The following is a 19,989-nucleotide window of genomic DNA, read 5'->3' as shown; positions in this document are numbered from 1 at the left end:
ATTCTTGCAGAAGTCTAATTTTTTAAAATACTCTTTTTCATTGGGCTTCTTTATATTTCCCTGCCAGAATTTACAAGGAAGGAAAGGACTTATGTTGCTTCCCTACCCTTTCTGAAACCAGCAGCAACATCTATAGAGGATCAGTTTGACATCCCAATCAGTTGTAAATGGTTAGCAGTGTGTGTAGCAAAAGTACCAATCTCATGCATATCTAGATATCTTTGTTGGAAAGTTAACTGCTTTAATGCTATTTTTCCAATTACAGAAAATTATACTTGGCTTATAGTGGCTAACAAGAACAGAATCATATATTCAAAAAATATGGAGATAAACCAATAAATCATTTTGAAATTTAACAAGTTTATTTTTTAAAAACTAGTTTATTTGAAGGATAACATGCAGTTATACTGACTGGTATGACATGGTATTGAATAAATTCATGTTCTGGATTTGGAAGATATTTCATCATCTTGAATTGTCAGGAGCTTTGCATTGGTATTCTTGATTTTATCTCAGCAGCTTTATAATCGAGCTATTCATAATTATTTTTGAAGCTGAAGAAACCTTCAGGCAGCATGAGTGGCACAATTCAGGACATGCACTTGTGTTAAGGCATGAAGTGAACTTTCAATATTCCTCCCTGCCCCGCCCCCAGACTCAATGTTTCTTTTACCCTATTTTTGCAATTTGTTTTTTGACAACAAAGGAAAAATTGACATTTTCCAATGCTTAACTATTACCGTGGTGCTGATGGTGGGCATGCCTGACGGTGCAAAGAAAGGAACTGATGCAAAAAGGCAGGCAAACATATATCCAAGGAGCAGGTGAGCACCTGCCAGCGAACTTTGGGCGTGTACCTATAAGAAGGCAACAGTGACTGAACATAGATTGTTCACTTTTTTTAACTTGAGCACAAACTTCACAATTTACTGTTTAAAACTGGGACCTCTAGCGATATCCTGTCATAGCAGCAGAAAGTCTACCTTTTTCTCCACTGGATGAACTATGCTTGGTCTGTTGTGGATGAAGTAATTGGGTCACTTGGATTTCAATATTTTAGGCCAATTAAATTAGATTTTAGCACATTTTATTGCAGTTTCTAAATTTTAAAAAGATACTATTTTGATATTAGTAATTTTGTCAGAATGTTGAAGCATTTACTTATTAAAACCGGTTTTATTTCTTGTGTGCGACTTATATTCTTTATGCATATTTTTGTGTTCTTTCAATCAAGGAGAAAGAATTACACCTATGTGGCTTCACACTTCTGCCACAACAAGCAGGACATTGGGGTGTACTTTTTAGACTGGAGTTACGGTAAGTTAAGCTCAATAAGACCATACATTTAGTGTGATGCCATTGACCTGTTCTAACAGGTTGAGCAGATTTTAAACAATAGTGTGATCTTTTCCTGATTATTTTCACTTTTCTAATTATGCCACACTTAAATGTAATTTTTTTTATTTAAGGGATGTGGGCGTCGCTGGCTAGGTCAGCATTTATTGCCCATCCCTAATTGCCTTTGAGAAGGTGGTGGGGAGCTGTCTTCTTGAACCGCTGTGGTGTAGTCCATGTGGTGGTGTAGTCCATGTGGTGGTGTGCACCCACAGTGCTGTTAGGAAGGGAGTTCCAGGATTTTGACCCAGTGACAGTGAAGGAACGGCAATATATTTCCAAGCCAGGATGGTGAGTGGCTTGGAGGGGAACTTCCAGGTGGTGGTGTTCTCCCCATGTGGCTGCTGTCCTTGTCTTTCTGGTAATGGTCGAGGGTTTGGAAAGTGCTGTCTAAGGAGGCTCAGTGATTTCCTGCAGTGCATCTTGTAGATGGTACACACTACTGCCACTGTGCGTTTGGCGGTGGTGGGAGTGAATGTTTGTGGATGATGCGTCAATCAAGCGGGCTGCCTGGATGGTGTCAAGCTTCTTGAGTGATATTGGAGCTACACTCATCCAGGTAAGTGGAGAATATTCCATCACACTCCTGACTTGTGTCTTGTAGATGGCGGAGAGGCTTTGGAGAGTCAAGAGGTGATTTACTCGCCACAGGATTCCTAGCCCCTGACCTGCTCCTGTAGCCGCAGTATTTATATGGCTAGTCCATTTCAATTTCTGGTCAATGGTAAGCCCCCAGGATGTTGATAGTGGGGAATTTAGTGATGGTAATGTCATTGAATGACATGGGGGAATGGTTAGATTCTCTCTTGTTGGAGATGGAGATGGACATTGCCTGACACTTGTGAGTTGCAAATGCTATTGCCACTTGTCAGGCCAAGCCTGGATATTGTCCAGGTCTTGCTGCATTTGAACATGGACTGCTTCAGTGTCTGAGGAGTCGCAAATGACGTTGAACATTGTGCAATGATCAGTGGACATCCCCACTTCTGACCTAATGATGAAAGAAAGATCTTTGATGAAGCAGCTGAAGATGGTTATCCCTAGGACACTACCATGAGGAATCCCTGCAGTGATGTCTTGAAATTGAGATGATTGACCTCCAACAACCACAACCAACTTCCTTTGTGCTAGATATGACTCTAACCAGCAGAGAATTTTTCCCCTGATTCCCATTGTCTCCAGTTTTGCTAGGGCTTCTTGATGCCACACTCAGCGAAATGCTGATGTCAAGGGCAGCCGCTCTCACCTCACCTCTGGAGTTCAGCTCTTTTGTCCATGTATGGACCAAGGCTGTAATGAGGTCAGGAGTTGAGTTCTCCTGGCGGAACACAAACTGAGTGTCAGTGAGCAGGTTATTGCTAAGCAAGTGCTGCTTGATAGCACTATTGATGACCCCTCCCATCACTTTATTGACGATTGAAAGCAGTCTAATGGGATGGTAATTGGCTGCGTTGGACAGGACATAAATGGGCAATTTTCTACATTGCCGGGTAGATGCCAGTGTTGTAGCTGTACTGGAACAGCTTGGCTAGGGCTGCAGCAAGTTCCGGAGCACCAGTCTTCAGTACTATTTCCTGAATATTGTCAGGACCCATAACCTTTGCAGTACCCACTGTCTTCAGTCATTTTTTGATATCATGTGGAGTGAATCAAATTGGCTGAAGACTGGCATTTGTGATGCTGGGGACCTCCAAGGTGGCTGAGGTGGATCGTCCAGTTGGCATTTCTGGCTGAAGATTGCAAATGCTTCAGCTTTATCTTTTGCACTGATGTGCTGGGCCCTCCCATCGTTGAGAATGGGGAATTTATGGAGCCGCCTCCTTCAGTGAGTTGTTTAATTGTCCACCACCAATCACAACTGGATGTGACAGGACTGCAGAGCTTAGATCTGATCCGTTAGTTATCAAATCTCTTAGCTCTGTCTATTGCTTGTTGGATTATGCTATTTGGCATGCAATCAGTCCAGTATTGTAGCTTCACCAGGTTGGAACCTCATTTTTAGGTATGCCTGGTGCTGCTGCTGGTGTGCCCTCTTGCATTCTTCATTGAACCAGGGTTAATCCCCTGGCCTGGTGCTAATGGTAGAGTTGAGGATATCCCGGGCCATGAGGTTATAGATTGTGGTTGAATACAATTCTGCTGCTGCTGATGGCCCACAGCCCCTCGTGGTTGCCCAGTCATGAGTTTAGATCTGTTCAGAATCTATCCCATTTAGCACAGTAGTAGTGCCACACAACACGATGGAGGATATCCTCAATGTGAAGTCGGGACTTTGACTTTGTCTCTGCAAGGACTGTGCGGTGGTCACTCCTACCAGTACTGTCTGGGACATGTGCATCTGCTACAGGTAGATTGGTGAGGATGAGGTCAAGTATGTTTTTCCCTTTTGTCAATTCCCTCAACACCTGCCGCAGAGCCAGTCAAGCAGCTATGTCCTTTAGGACTCACCAGCTCGTTCAGTAGTGGTGCTATTGAGCCACTCTTCGCAATGGACATCGAAGACCCCCCAACCAGAGTGCATTCTTTGCCCTAGCCACCCTCAATGCTTCCTCCAAGTGGTGTCTAACGTCGAGGTGCACTGATTCATCAGCTGAGGGGCGGCAGTAGGTGGTAATCAGCAGGAGGTTTCCATGACCATATTTGACCTGATGCCATGAGACTTCATAGGGTCTGGAGTCGATGTTAAGGACTCCCAGGGCAACTCAGCCCTGATTGTATACCACTGCACTGCCACCTCTGTTGGGTAGGACCTGCAGTGGGGACAGGACATACCCAGGAATGGTGATGGTGTCTGGGATATTGTCGTACTCATGGAATCATATCTTATAGACAATGTCAGGCTGTTGCTGACTAGTAGTGAGACAGCTCTCCCAATTTTGGCACTACCCCGCGCCCCCCCCCCAAGATGTTAGTAAGGAGGACTTTGCAGGGTCGACAGAGCTGAGTTTGCCGTTGTCGTTTTGGTACCTAGGTCGATGCCAGGTGGTCTGTCCGGTTTGATATAGCTGAGTGGCTTGCTAGGCCATTTCAGAGGACAGTTAAGAGTCAACCACGTTGCTGTGGACCTGGAGTCACATGTGGGCCAGACCAGGTAAGATTTCCCCCCACTAAAGGACATTAGTCAACAGCAAGACTTTATTCTTGTACTCCAATCCCCTTGCAATAAAGGCTAACATGCCATTTACCTTCCTAATTGCTTGCAAACCCTGTATGCTAACTTTTGTGTTCTTGTACGAGTACACCCAAGCATTGCTGAACATCAACATTTAGAAGTTCCACACATTTTAAAAAGTACTCTTTTATATTCTTACTACCGAAGTGAATAACCTCGCACTTTCCCACCTGCCACCTTGTTACCCACTCACTTAACTTGTCAATTTCTCTTTGAAACTTTTTGTCCTCCTCACAGCCTACATTCCCACCTAGCTTTGTATCATCAGAAAACTTAGGTACATTACTCTCAAAGTCACTCATCAAGCTGACTTGGAAATATATCACCGTTCCTTCACTGTCACTGGGTCAAGACCCTGGAACTTCCTCCGTTACAGCACTGTAGGTGTACCTACACCACATGGACTCCAGCAGTTCAAGAAGGCAGCTCACCAACACCTTCTCAGAGGCAATTAGGAATGGGCAATAAATGCAGGCCTAGCTGGCCAGGCATGAATAAAAAAAGCCTTTTTGTATAAGGCATTAATATTGATTGTAAATAGCTGAGACCCAGCACTGACTCTTTCAGCACTCCACTAGTTACAGCCTGCCAACTTGAAAATGCCCCATTTATCCTTACTCTTTGCTTCCTGTGCTATGATATGTCAGGCTAACTTACCTGTAGTTCCCTGTTTTCTCTCTCCCTCCTTGAATAATGGTGTTACATTTGCCAATTTCCAATCCACTGGGACCATTCTAGAGCCTAGTGGATTTGGAAAATTCTAACCAGTGCATCCACTATCTCTGCAGCTAGCTTTTTTAGAACCTTAGGATGTAGGCCATCAAGACCTGGAGATTTGTTGAATTTAGGACAGAGATGAGAAATTTTTTCCCTAAGGGTTGTGAGACTTTGGAATTCTCTGCCTCAGAAGGCGTTGGAGGTGGGGTCATTGAATATTTTTGAGGCAGAGGTGAATAGATACTGTTAGGCATGGGAATCAAAGATTATTGGGGTTAGATGGGAATGTGGAAATCAAAACACAAGAAGATCAGCCATGATCTTATTGAATGGCGGAGCAGGCTTGAGGGGCTGAATCGTCTACTCCTGTTCCTATTTCTTATGTTCTTAACATACAAACATACGAATTAGGAGCAGGAGTAGGCCAGCTACTCTGCCATTCAATAAGATCATAGCTGATCTGAATGTAACCGCAACCCCACATTCCTGCCTACCCCTGATAACCTTTCACCCCCTTGTTAATCAAGAATCGATCTCCCTTTAAAATATTCAAAGTTTCTGGGCTGAATTTTGCCCTTGACGGGTAGGCCCGACCGACTCGGTGGCGGGCGGGCAGCCGATCGCCGCCACCGAAATGGGCCCCGCCGCCAATTAAGTCCCGCCCAGCATGACGCCCAGATTCCCCAACTGCGAGAGTGCGCTCTTTCGCACGCATGCGAAAGCTAAGTGGTGCCTCAGGGAGATTGCTGAAAGGTTGTGAAAGTTTAAAAATAAAAAAATAAAATCATTAACATGTCCCCCTTGTGAAAATGTCACACGAGATGGGACATGTTAATAAAGTGCACAAAAACTTTATAAAACTTTTTTAAAGCCAAAATTAAACCTCATCCCGTCAGTGGATGAGGTTTGTTTAAAAAATCACTTATCCGCCTGCCCGTTGGGCCCGTGCGCCGAGCCAAAGTTCGCACGGGCTCCTCAAAATCAGCGTCAGTTGCTGACTTAAGGGCCTTAACAAGGCCTTTAATTAATGGCGGGCGTGCGTCGCGCTGCATAGTGCACCTGCCGATCTAAACATCGCGCTGACGTCAGGACGCTCGCGTGACGTCAGCGTGCGACATTTTAAACGCTGACGTGCGGGCTCCGCCACCCGCACGTCAGCCAGAAAATTCAGCCCTCTGTTTCTACCACATTTTGAGAAGAAAGTTCCAAAGACACTCAACCCTCTGAGAGAAAAAAATTCCTCCTCATCCCTGTCTTAAATGCACAATCTCTTATTTTTAAATAGTGACGCCTAGTTCTAGATTTTCCCACAAGAGGAAACATTCTCTCCACATCTACCCTGTCAAGACCCCTCAGGATCTTAAAGGTTTCTATTAAGTCACCTCTACTCGTCTAAATTCCAGTGGCTACAAGCCTAACCTGTCCAGTCTTTCCTCATAAGACAACTCACCTATTCCTGATATTAGTCCAGTAAACCTTCTCTGAGCTGCTAACGCATTTACATCTTTCTTTAAATAAGGAGACCAGTACTGTACACAATACTGCAGATGTGGTCCTACCAATGTCCTATACAACTGAAGCATAACCCCCCCTACTTTTGTAATCAATTTCCCTCACAATAAATTATAACATTCTAGTAGCTTTCCTAATTTTCTAGATGTGGTCTCATCAATGCCCTGTACAACTGAAGCATAACCTTCCTACTTTTGCAGTCAATTCCCCTCACAATAAATGATAGCATTCTATTACCTCTAGTACCTGCATACTAACCTTTTGTGGTTCATGCACTAGGACACCCAGATTCCTCTGAATCTCAGAGCTCTGCAATCTCTCACCATTTAGATAATATGCTTCTCTTTTATTCTTCCTGCCAAAATGAATGATTTCACATTTGCCCACATTATACTCCATTTGCCAGACCTTTGCCCACTCACTTAACGTACCTATGTCACTTTGTAGCATCCTTCCGTCCTCTTCACAATTTACTTTCCTACCTATCTTTATGTCGTCAACAAATTTAGCAACCATTCCTTTGGTCCCTTCATCCAAGTCATTTATATAAATTGTAAAAATTGAGGCCCCAGCACTGATCCATGTGGCACACCGCTCGTCATACCCTGCCAACCAGAGAAAGACCCATTTATGCCAACTCTCTGCTTTCTGTTAGCTAGCCAACCTTCTGTCGATGCCAATACATTACCCCCTACACCATGAGCTTTTATTTTGTGCAGTAACCTTTGATGTGGCACTTTGTCAAATGCCTTCTGGAAATTAAATTGGTTAAACATGATTTCGCTTTTACAAAACCATGTTGGCTATGCCTGATTGCCTTGAATTTTTCCAAGTGCCCTGCTATAACATCTTTAATAGTAGCTTCTAACATTCTCCCTATGACAGATGTTAGGCTAACTGGCCTGTAGTTTCCTGCTTTCTGTCACTCTCATAAAGGAGTTACATTTGCTATTTTCCAATCTAATGGAACCTTCCCTGAATCTAGGGAATTTTGGAAAATTAAAACCAATGCATCAACTATCTCACAAGCCACTTCTTGAAAGACCTTTCAAGACCTTAGGGTGGAGCCCATCCGGACCTGGGGATTTGTCAGCCCGCAGCCCCAACAATTTGCTTAATATTGCTTCCCTGGTGATTGTAATTTTCCTGAGTTCCTCCCTCCCTTCCATTTCCTGATTTACAGCTATTTTTGGGATAAGTTAGCTTATAGTAATCAAGGTGTCTGGGAGCATTGAGAAATGAGATGAGGGAAAGAAATTGTGCCTCATCCTCCATTGGATCCTTTAACAGCCCATCAAAACCCAGATTGGGCCTGAAGTAAGTTTTTAGACCTGTACATGCTTTATAAATACTAACATACAGTTGGTAAATTAGTAAAAGTTGCATTTAGCACGAGAAACCTACCGAGGCTGGGAAAAGTTTTGAGATGTGTCAGAGTAGATAAGGTGTGTCAGAAATGATCAAGAAAGAATGTAGTGGTTGTACGTTTTTGATGATTACCCCATAAAAACACATGAGAAATAGGAGTAGGAATAGGCCATTTAGCCCTTTGAGCATACTCAGTCGTTCAGTATCGCTGATCTTCTACCTCAACCCCGCCATCCTGTACTTTCTCCATCTTCTTTGATTCCCTTAGTATCCAAACATCTATTGATCTGGCACAGCCCTCTGGGGTAGAGTTCCAAAGATCCACAATGCTTTGAGGGAAGACATTTCTCCTCATTTTATCCCTAGATGGCAGACCCCTTATTCTGAGACTGTGGCCCCTAGTTCCAGAACCCAGCCAAGGAAAATATCCTCCCAGTGTCTACCCTATTAAGGCCCTTTGCAGCCTCCATAGCTTACTTTTCAACCTAGCTTCCGACCTTCCTTTCCACCACCTTCATTAGCAGATTGGGATACGTTAGATTTGGTCCCTTTGCCTAAGTCATTAATATAGAATGTAAATAGCTGAGGCCCAAATACTGATCCGTACCTCATGAGTTACAACTTGCCAACCCGAAAAGGACCTGATTATTTTTGCAGCCTGTTTTTTTGTCCATTAATGAATGCTCAATCCATGCTAATACATTACCCCCAATTCCATGAGCCTTAATTTTGTGTAATAACGTCTTGTATCCAAATATACTAATTCCCTCTTATTCACCCTATTAGCTACATCTTCAAAGAACTCTAATAGACTTGTTATTGTTAAACACTCCTTCCTTTTCATAAATCTGTGTTGACTCTACCTAATCAGATTACGATTTTTCAAGTGCCCTGTTAGCACAACCTTAATAATAGATTCTAGCATTTCCCTGACTATTGATGTCAGGCTAACTGGCTTATAGTTCCATTTCCCCTGTCCTTTCTTGAGTAGGGGGTTATGTTTGCTACTATGGGAACCTCTCTAGAATTTGGGGAATTGTAGAAGATCGAACCCAATACTTCCACTTTCTCTGCAACTGCCTCTTTTAAAATTCTTAATTATATTTAAAATTAAGATTCAGGTTGTCAATCCGGGGATTTCTGGACTTTTAAGTCCCATTCATTTCTCCAGTACTATTTCTTTACTATAATGCCATTAAGATCTTCATTTTCACTAGATCCTCGGTTTGCCACTATTTCCAGAATTATTTTTCTGCAATGAAGACAGATACAAAATATTCGTTTTATGATTCTGCCATTTCCTTGTTTCCCATTATAGCTCCTGTCTCAGCTCGAAGGGCCCCACGCTTACTTTTGCTTTTTTTACCCTTTGTGCATACCTCTAGAAGTCTTTACAATCTGTTTCTATATCTCTTGCTAGTTTACTTTCTTTTTTCTCTTTCTTTATCAATTTCTTCTCCATCTTTTGCTGAATTCTATTACACCTTGATTTTCTGAGCTAAGGACCTTTCTCTGTACTGCCACTGATATGGACACAGGAATAACTCGCATCTCACTGCCTAATGCACAAACATTGGCGGTGAAAAATGAGCCCCAGGCACCTGACAACCATTAGACCTTGGGGCAAAACCTAGAACTTTTCTGACGGGAGTTGGAAAATGTTGGTAACGACATTTTTTTTTAAAGTATTTTACATTATGCCTCATTTGTTATATTATGAGTTATATTTTTACCTTGCTGTGACTTTTGTTAATTGTATATCAATTGTGTAATAATATGCAAGGGGAGGGTATTAATTGTGATTTCACTTGAGCACCTATTAAGAGACTATGGCTAAGGGAATCTTAAGGGAGGACAAAAGTTCAGTTTGAGGAATTTGATTGGTTCAGTCTCTTGACTCGCCTTTGATGATTGGTGGTTTTCATGTCTTTAGTGGTTTTTCATTGGAAACCTTGTTACCTGCTTTTCTTAAGTTTGATTGGTATAATGTCTAAATGTTGGAATTGTGAATACAAAATTTGAGCCAGTGGGCTGAATTTAGTGGAGACCGCCAGACCAGACATGATGGCAGGGGTTCCGGGAGAACTGGGCAGGAGTACCCATGTCCAATTCCAGGCATTGGGAAAACTGTCCCCAATTTAGTCGGGGGTGCTAAGAACCTGACACAGGAATCCTGCCTGTTGGCTGTGGAACGAATTAGATTCTTAAATGAGCCACATAAAGCCAATGATCCCTGAGCCTACCAGAAATTAGTGGTAGCTCAGGGATTTAACAAGATTCGCATGGGTGTCTCGTGGCTCCAGAGGCCATCCAGCAAACTCTGTTTGAGTTTGTCTGTGGCCTCATAAGACAGGTTCTTTATTGACATGTACTCAGCACCCGATCACAGTGTGTGTAAGTATGATAGCTGTCACACAATGTATGAAATAGGTGTTTGAGGAACTATGATAAGTATATGCATAGGTAATTTTTTTCTAATATTCCTGATAGATCTCCCATAGAATTGCTGAATTAATCAGAGGATTAACTGTTTTATAACAACAGGAGGCATATGATGAAACTTCAATTTTAATGTATCTATTTTTTAGATGCTGTTTTTAATCTCTGAACTCTGAATGGCGAAAATTACTAAAGGGTTACTCTAGCAGCTGCCTCCAATCGGCACTTGTTCCATTTATTGGCAGTTTAAACTAAAATCTAATTTTAAATCATGATTGGGATGATTGTTTGATGCCAGCATGGCCAGCGCTTGCATTAACCGTCTGGAAACATACTTGGGTGCTAGGCTGGCTCAGGGAAACAGACCAGGGACATTTTCAATCATGCTGCTGATTACAATTTGTTTGTTTCTGACTCTGTCTTTGTGAAAGTCTCTCCTGAATTCCTTCTCTTGTGTGCCTAGCACAGTTTGTGTATCTCTTTACATTTTGTGTGTCTTTCATCATTTGGTACTGTGTCCCTACAGAGAAATTTCTGAATGGATTTCCGTTACCTCTTGCCACACATATACACTCCAAAAATAATTCCTCTTTATGTATGCCCTCATTCTCTTTGAAATGCACTGTCCTTGACGCACATGCATTCCCTTTCTGGGTCTCCTTTGCATCCTGCTTGCTTGATCTGAACACAACATAACTCCTCCTTTCTCTTTGTCCTCACCCCAACATCCACACAAACATACAACACTTACAGATGCACATGTGCTCAACCTCCCACTTCCTCAGATGCATTCTCGAAGTTGAATTGCTTTTTTAAACTTTTCCAGTAGACTGAACATTTTCATTTGAACTGAGCATGTCATAGGAATGATCAGATTAAAGGATAATAGTTTTTTGGTGATATTTGATAGCAGAATGCAACCAAAGGGTGCAATGAGGTAGCTTGATCTATCACTTGAATGATTAAATACGTTATTGCAGCTAGAAAACAAATTCATTTTGTTGGGAAAAAGAGCACAAAAGTGAACAAGAGGCTGACTGGTATCAGTTGCTTAACACACTGCCTCAAAATCTATATAAAGAAGTAAGGAGTTTGCATTTATATAGTATTTTTCACAACCTCAGGATACCCAAAAGCACTTACTTTAAAAAGTAATTGATTGGCAATATGGCCACATGATAGCCTAAGAAATAGGAACAGGAGCACACCACACGGCTAATCGAGCTTGCTCCGTCATTCAATATGATTGTGGCTGACCTTGGGCCTCACATCTATTTTCCCGCCTGCTCACCATATCTCTTAATTCCCTGAGACCCCAAAAATCTATCTATCCTAGCCTTGAATACATTTAATGATGGAGCATCCACAACTCTGGGGGTAGAGAATTCCAAAGTTTCACAACCCTTTGAGTGAAGTAATCTCCCGCACATCTGCCCTCACGCCTTCTCCTCCCTCCCAGAAACATGATAGGATCCCCCTTGTCCTCACTTACCACCCCACCATCCTCAGCATTCAAAGGATCATCCTCCGCCATTTCCGCCAACTCCAGCATGATGCCACCAACAAACACATCTTCCCTTCACTCCCCCTGGCGGCATTCCATAGGGATCATTCCCTCCGGGACACTCTGGTCCACTCCTCCATCACCCCCTACTCCTCAACCCCCACCAAAGCTCCCTATGCCCACGCAAAAGATGCAACACCTGCCCCTTCACTTCCTCTCACCTCACCGTCCAAGGGCCCAAACACTCCTTTCAAGTGAAGCAGCATTTCACTTGCATTTCCCCTAATTTCTCCGCATCTCAGTCCTAAATGATTGGCTCCTTATCCTGAGACTGTGCCCGTGTTTTAGATTCCCTGACCAATTGAAACAATTTCTCAGCATCCACCCTATCGACCCTCTTCAGAATTTTATAGGGTTTCAATGAGATCACCTCTCATTCTTCTAAACTCCAGAGAATATAAGCCCAATTTACTCAGACTCTCATCATAGGACAATTCCCTCATCCCAGGTACCAACTTAGTGAACCTTTGCTGTACCACCTCCAATGCAAGTATATTTTCTAAAATGCGGAGACCAGAACTGCACACTACTACAGATGCCGTCTCACCAAAACCCTGTGCAACTGTAGCAAGACTTCTTTATTCTTGTACTCCAACCCCTTGCAATAAAGGCCAACATGCCATTTGTCTTCCTAATTGTTTGCTACGCCTGCATGCTAACTTTCTGTATAAGTACACCAAAGCCTCTTAGAACATCAACAATTAGAAGTTTCTTACATTTTAAAAAATATCCTACTTTTCTGTTCTTACAACCAAAGTCACTTCCCTTTATTATACTCCATCTGCCATCTTGCTGGCCAATCACCTAACCTGTCCATATCTCTTCGCAGCTTACCTCTCTACCGAGCTTGGTATCAGCAAACTTTAGATACATTATCTGTCTCTTCATCTAATTCATTAATATGGATTGTAAGTACCTGAGGTACCAGCACTGATCCTTTCAGCACTCCACTGTTCGCTGCTTGCCAAGTCAATAAAGCCCTGTTTATGACCACTCTCTGTTTTCTATCATTTAACCAACCCACTATCCATGCTAATATACCACCCGCAATTCCATGAGCTTTTATCTTAAGCTGCCGCATGAAAGGTTAACAGTTATCAAATGCCTTTTGGAAATCCAGGTAAACTACATCTACTGATTTCCCCCCCTATCCCTACTAGTTACATCCTCAAAAATACTCTAAAAACGTGATATGTAAGATGCAGGAAACATGGTAACCAATTTATACAGAGCAAGTTCCTAAATAAATGAGCAGGTCACTGGTTTTATATGTTGAGTGAGGGATAAATGTCCACCCTTCGATTAGTGCTGTTGGTTCTTTTTCATCCACTAGAGACAGTGCCAAGATTCAACATCTCATCAAAAAGACAGCACTTCCTCAACACCACACTGAAATGTCAGCATAGATTATGTGCTCAAGTCTCTGTAGTGGGGCTTGAGTTTAACCTTCTGACTTGGAGGTGTGAGTGCAACCACTGAGTCATGGTTGGACCTTAAAAGGGTGAATGCTATTTGCAGAACTGCATGTGCCCTTGTGAGGGATGAGAGGATTAATCGATACCCGTTCTTGTTTGCAGTCACACATGGCTACAATTTTGATGCATAATTCCAGTACTGCTGTATCAATTAAGCTCCATAAATGTCTACTTTTGATAGAGCAATGAGACTCATAAGAGTGTCTTTTTTAAGCCCTACAGTTCAAAACATTTGCTTTATTTCCATTTATTCCTCCTACTCCAAACTGGAGCATTGGACTTAAGAAAGGATTTTTGATCTGTATCTACATCACAGTGATGAATGTCAGATATGGCCAGCCTGCATAAGGACAACACCTGAAAAAGCAATGTCTATATCACAAATCTGGCTGTTTTTTTTTAAGAAGAGTACAATGGGAATGAGAGGTGCTGTTAAAGGGGAGATCAAGTTCAGAGCTTTATGTTTTGACTCCCAGTAAGAATTGAGTGAAGCACAGTGTATTTCAAGCTTGATCACAATTAAATTCCCAATACAAGGAAGTTGTAGCTAATGAAAATTATGGAAAATTAGAGAAAGATACTGAGGGCAGAACAAAAATAAATAAGATACTTAAAAATAAGGGAGGGGGCAAAAGTTTGAAACAATCTGTTAAAATTCTTTTCCTTTCTGCATTGCTTGTAATAATTTTTGCACCTTGTGTCTAATATTTTTCTGTCACTTTTTTTCTATGAATCTATATGCCAAATGGATGTGCCAGTGTTGGTTTGCTACTCAGTCCAATCAGGCCATGAGGCTCTCACCATTTGCTCAATGTTTTCTGAAATATGGTTTCATATTTCATTATCTTCACTAACAAAGATTTCTTAATTTCAAGAGCAAGGCTTTACCTAAAATAAAAATTCAAAAAAATAAATATTTAACAATACGATTTTAATTTAACCATTGAATTGTCTTTTGTGTTTTTCGTATCTTCATAAAAACTATTTTTACCCTGTGCAGTAATGATATGATCTTAATTTGATAAGCACATAGGAACAAGAGCAGGTTAATTTGCCTCTTGATGCTGATCTAACTATGATCAGTTAGATCATAGCTGATCTGAATCTCAACTTTGTTTCTCTGTCTTTGCTCCATTTTCCATGTAACTCTTATATAAGAAAAGTCAATCTATCTCAGCCTTGAAATCTCCAATTATCCTAAGATTTGTGGGGGCAGGGTGGTGGTGGAAGAAAGGGTTCCAAATTTCCACTACCCTTTGTAGTGAGGGAATGATGGTGTGGTGGGAATGTGAAGAGGACATATTAGGGACAAGGCAGTTGGCAATAACATCCACTAGCCTAATGGCAGTGGGGGGACAGCAGAATATAATGGAAAGTGCCAGAAGCACCACCTTTTCCCCTTTAATCTTTCTCTTGAGGTCCCCAGCATCACAGATGTCCGTCTACAACCAATTCGTTTCACTCCATGTCACATCAAGAAATGGTTGAAGACACTGAATGCAGCAAAGGTAATGGGCCCTGGCAACATTTCAACTGAAGTACTGAAAACTTGTACTCCAGAACTAGCCGTGCCCTAGACAAGCGGTTCCAGTACAACTGCAACACTGACATCTACCCAGCAATGTGGTAAATTGCCCAGGTATGTCATGTCCATAAAAAGCAGGACAAATTACTGCCCCATCAGTGCACTCTCAAGCATCAGCAGAATGATGGAAGATACTGAAGAAGTCATGTCCATATGCAGCAAGGCCTAGACAATATTCAGGCTTGGGGTGATAAGTGGAAAATAACATTCATGCCACACATGCCAAGCAATAACCATCTCCAACAAGAGAGAATCTAATCACCTCCTCTTGACACTCAACAGTATTGCCATCGCTGAATACCTATCATCAATATCTTGACCATTAACAAGAAACTTAACTGGACCAGCAATATAAATACTGTGGCTACAAGAACAGGCCAAAAGTTGGGAATTCTGTGGTGAGTAACTGACTTCTTGACTCCCCAAAGCCTGTTCACCACCTACAAGGCAGAGTGTAGTGGAATACTCTCCACTTTCCTGTATGAGTGCAACTCCAGCAACTCTCAAGAAGTTCCTCGCCATCCAGGACAAAACAGCTCATTTGATCTGCACCCCATTCACCACTGGCTCACAGTGGCAACAGTGTGCACCATCAACAAGATGCACTGCAGCAACTCGCCAAGGCTCCTTCGGCATCTCCCAATCCCGCAAGCTCTACCACCTTGAAGAACAATGGCAGCAGGCGCATTGGAACACCACACCTGTGCGTTCCCCTCCAAATCACACACCATCCTGACTTGGAAATATATGGGTCAAAAACATGAAACACACTCCTTACAGCATTGTGGATGTACCTACACCACATGGACTGAGTGGTTCGAGAAGGTCACTCATCACCACTTTGTCAAGTTGGCATGGGCAACAAATGCTGGCCTTGCCAGTGATGCTCACATCCCATGAGCAATTTTTTTTAAAATCTGTCAGTCAGCTCTTAAATCACCACCTTCCTTAAAATGGTCACCTGACCATTAATTCTCTGTTCTGTCATGCTGCACCTGAGGGCAGATGCTGAGACACCCCGCATCCTCAACCTGTTTGCTACTTGCCCTTCCTTCCAATCTGTTTCTGTCAAAAAATGTATCTTTGAAAATTCAACTTAAGAAAAATATAACATTTAGACGAGAAAACACTTGGGCATCCCTCATATTTCCTCCTTTATCCCTCTGTAGAAGCTAAAACCTCTGTCTCACAGGTGTAATTATTAACATTGATGTATTCTAACTGTCAAGCAAATACAGGTGGAGAAATTAGCTTCAGAATTTAAGTTTTTCAGGAAGATAAACTCGTATTAAATGAAGAAAGGCTATCGCCTCCAAGCAACTTATGGAACCGACCACTTAATCAAGTTTCAAAGTGTGTTAATTTAGTCAATCCTAAGAGATAAATGTTTGTATCTTGGATCATATGCCAATGTGTTTATGCAACGTCAGTTGACTAAAGTGCAGTGTTTTTGTTCTAATATCTTTTTATAAACCAGTGAATTGATTTTGTCCTGTGAGTCATAGAGGGTTATCTCATTGTTGATTGACCTCTTGGGACTGTAGTTTAAATGTTATTTGGTTGCTCTTAGAAAAGTTCCACATGGTATGGTATGAAGGCATATCTCACTAATCTCTCATGCTTAAGACATTGTATTTCAGTGCAAAAAAAGGCCTTGTTTTGTGCTTTTTTAAAAATTTGAATTTGAAATTTATAGTACCTTCAATTCCACAAACATTTCTCATCAAGCAGCAACTAAATTTGATTTGACAAAGTCAGGCTGTGTTACTTTCAGCAATTAGCATGTGGCCCTGAAAGATGAGACTAACTTTGGCAATGGAATAGTGCACGGTGTATTGCTTCTGCTGTAAAATAGCACTTCATCCGACTTACTATGATCTAAATTATAAACAATTCACTAAGTTACATTTTAAAATAAAAAGAAGTGGAGCTTAATGAATGTAATCATTGGGCAGTTGGTTAACTTGCAAGTTTTTTTCTTTTTTCAATCTTTCTTCCTTTATACTTCCTCACCTGTATGCTGTACGATGATTTCTGTTGGGTGTACTTGCTCTCTGATATCTTGCCCAGGTAGCTACTCTTAATAATGAGCCTGGAAAGCAAATGAAGGTGAGTTGTCTGATCATCATAGCTGATTCTGACTCTCTCCTCACCCTGATGTCCACTGCTGTATTTAGTCAGGATCGCTCTCTTTCATTTGTTTGTCATATCGCAATTCATGTATGAAATGAGATGTGCATAAATTAGCATTGTTACTATGCCAGCAATAGTTTAATTTTTCGTATTTATCTCGTCCTGGAACAATCTCCTCGTGGCAAAATCTGTAACGTGCACCCACTTTTTGTTCACTTAGTTTTTAATGTAGCAAATTTCTAAAGCCTCAGCTGAAATGGATTTTTCAGAGCTACAAAACTGTTTTCCTATGAGCTCATCCAGTTTTATACGACTTTTCAACACCATATTTAAATATGAAGCTTTGGGTTATAGTTATGTGAGTAAGTGAGAAGGTTTTAGCAAATTTGAATTGGTTTATACATTCCTATCTGCATTTCTTCTTTATATGGGTTTTTCTCCATACAGCTCCCAACTCTTTCCAGTAATAACATTAGTTCCTTCCAGGAATTTCTCAGATTCCAATTAAAGTTAGTGAACCAAGTCACAAGGATATTGTGTTCACGAGTACAGGGAGATCAACTTCTGAAGTGTTTGTGTTGAACGCATTGCTTTAATATAAATAACAGGATTGAAACGTTCCATCTGGATGGCGACGTTGTGATGACATCCTGTCTAAAATATCTAACCTGCTGTGGATTATCACAGGCTGAAAACAATAATATGGGTTTAGTGAAGGTGTACGCAGCTGTTAATTCAATAACATTAATTCGCAGGGAAGGGCTGGGGAGGTTGGAGGGAAGGGTGCTGGTGTGATAATTGTCAAGTAAAAGCAGCAGTGAAATATCAGATTTATTTGGGGAAGAATGTTGTAATTTATATGATTTAAGAAAATCAGAATTGTTCACAAGTTGGCCGTTAGATGATTGCTATCAGTTATGTCATGTGTATTTACTCCTCACTTTATAATCCTTGTTGTGTACTGCCCCTGCCAAGCCTACCCTGAGTTTCTTACCAAGATGTCCACCCACTTTCCTTCAGCCTCTGCAGCGAAACACTCCCCGTTCCTTTTCACTCTTGCCTCCAACAGCAAATGGGACAGACTCATTGCCTCCTTTAGCACTGAGATTAATGCCATCCGTTCATCTCATTTCACCCCCCCCCCCAACTTTCCCTTGCCTGCCAAGCCAAGGTTTCCCCTAATGCATGTTTTTCTCTTTTTTTTCCTATTTCACCTCATGCCTTACCCCCCTCCCCCCCCAGCTCACCTTGTCCCTGTATTCCAACTCCTCCTTTGCTCCTATTCCCTCTAAATCCAACCATCAGTTTCCCTTCCCACCCTACATGCCAACTCTCCCTTTGAAAATCACCATCATCAGTCCCCCATTCTCTCCTCTTGCACTCTGCCCCACCCCAAATAAAATCACCTTGGAATCCTCTGACCTTGGAAAACTATTGCTCCAACTGCAACCTGCCTTCCCTCTCAACACTTCATGAATATGTTATCACCTTCCATATCCATGCCCATCTTTTCCACAACCTGATGTTTAAATCTCTCCAATCAGGTCTATCCTCCTGCGGCAGCCCAAACAACCTTAACCAAAGTCACAGATTACACCCTCTGTGATGGTGAGTGTGGTACATTAATCCTCCTCAACCTTTCCGCAGCCTTTGGCATGGTCGGCCATATCATCCTTTTCCAGCTCTTGGGGGATTTCCCCCACTTGGTTTCACTGTTGCCCATTCCTCGTAGTCAGATATCTCCTGCAGTGACTCCTGTCCCAGGTCCTCGAGCCCAAATGAATCTATACTTAGCTTTCTCACAGCTGTATTTTGTCATTTGGTGACCACATCCACAGTTTTGAGATCAGCTTCCCCATACACACAGATGACAACCAGCTCTACCTTTCCTGCAGTGCACCTGTGTTTTCAGACTGCTTGATTGAGATTCAGCCCTGGATGTTGCTCATTTTTTTTGCAGTTAAGCATTGAAACCATTAGCTTCGGCCTTTACCGTAAATTCCATAACTCTTCCTGGCCACTGCCTCAGGCTGACCTAAAAAGTTTGCAATCCTGACATGCTGTTCAACCCTCAACTGAGCCCATGTGAAACAAAATAACTGAATGCAAGATACTGAAAATGCAACAAAGTTACAGTTGAGCAGCTACTAAGGAATAGAGTGAGGGAAAAGAGAACATAAGGGGAGCAGTCTGGGAAGAGTGTCCTCTGCAGTCACCATTGCCATGAAGCAGTCCAGGAAGAGTGTCCTCTGCAGTCACCATTGCTGTGAAGCAGTCTGGGAAGAGCATGCTCTGCAGTCACCGTCGCCATGAAGCAGTCTGAGAAGAGTGTCCTCTGCAGTCACTGTCACCGAGTGAAAAAAAACAAAGCGTGACATCAAAGGAAAACCGTAAGTTCATTGGTTGATAAGTAACTGCTAGTTTGAACTACCTATTCTAAGTTGATTTCAGATTAAAGGTAACTACTGGGGCCCAGGAACGGAGGCCTAACACTTCAAGTTCAACTCAGCAGAGAGAGCGAGTTCCAGTTGATTTTAAGAAGTGGTATTTTGAATCTCTTTTCTAACTTACTTTCAGTAAATAGGAGAAATATTTTACAGCTTGATAAACTAAAGACCAGTGGGAAATT

General features: G+C 42.0%; 1 protein-coding gene across 2 annotated transcripts in view; it reads left to right on the top strand.

Moving 5' to 3' along the window:
• Positions 1–19,989, top strand: part of LOC144685743 (uncharacterized) — a 60,187-nt gene that overhangs the window by 1,528 nt on the left and 38,670 nt on the right. Inside the window, exons 2-3 of one of the 2 annotated variants that reach the window (XM_078550573.1) lie at positions 1,235–1,317; positions 17,298–17,336. The gene's annotated coding sequence lies outside the window, so the exon portion shown is untranslated. The remainder of the gene's footprint in view (positions 1–1,234; positions 1,318–17,297; positions 17,337–19,989) is intronic. The other variant, XM_078550572.1, reaches the window with a different exon arrangement.

This window comes from Cetorhinus maximus, chromosome 10, assembly GCF_964194155.1.
Source record: "Cetorhinus maximus chromosome 10, sCetMax3.hap1.1, whole genome shotgun sequence".
In the NCBI taxonomy this organism is placed as follows: domain Eukaryota; kingdom Metazoa; phylum Chordata; class Chondrichthyes; order Lamniformes; family Cetorhinidae; genus Cetorhinus; species Cetorhinus maximus.
The sequence above is the reverse complement of the archived record's forward strand: the minus strand, read 5'-3'. Positions and strand labels throughout refer to the sequence as shown.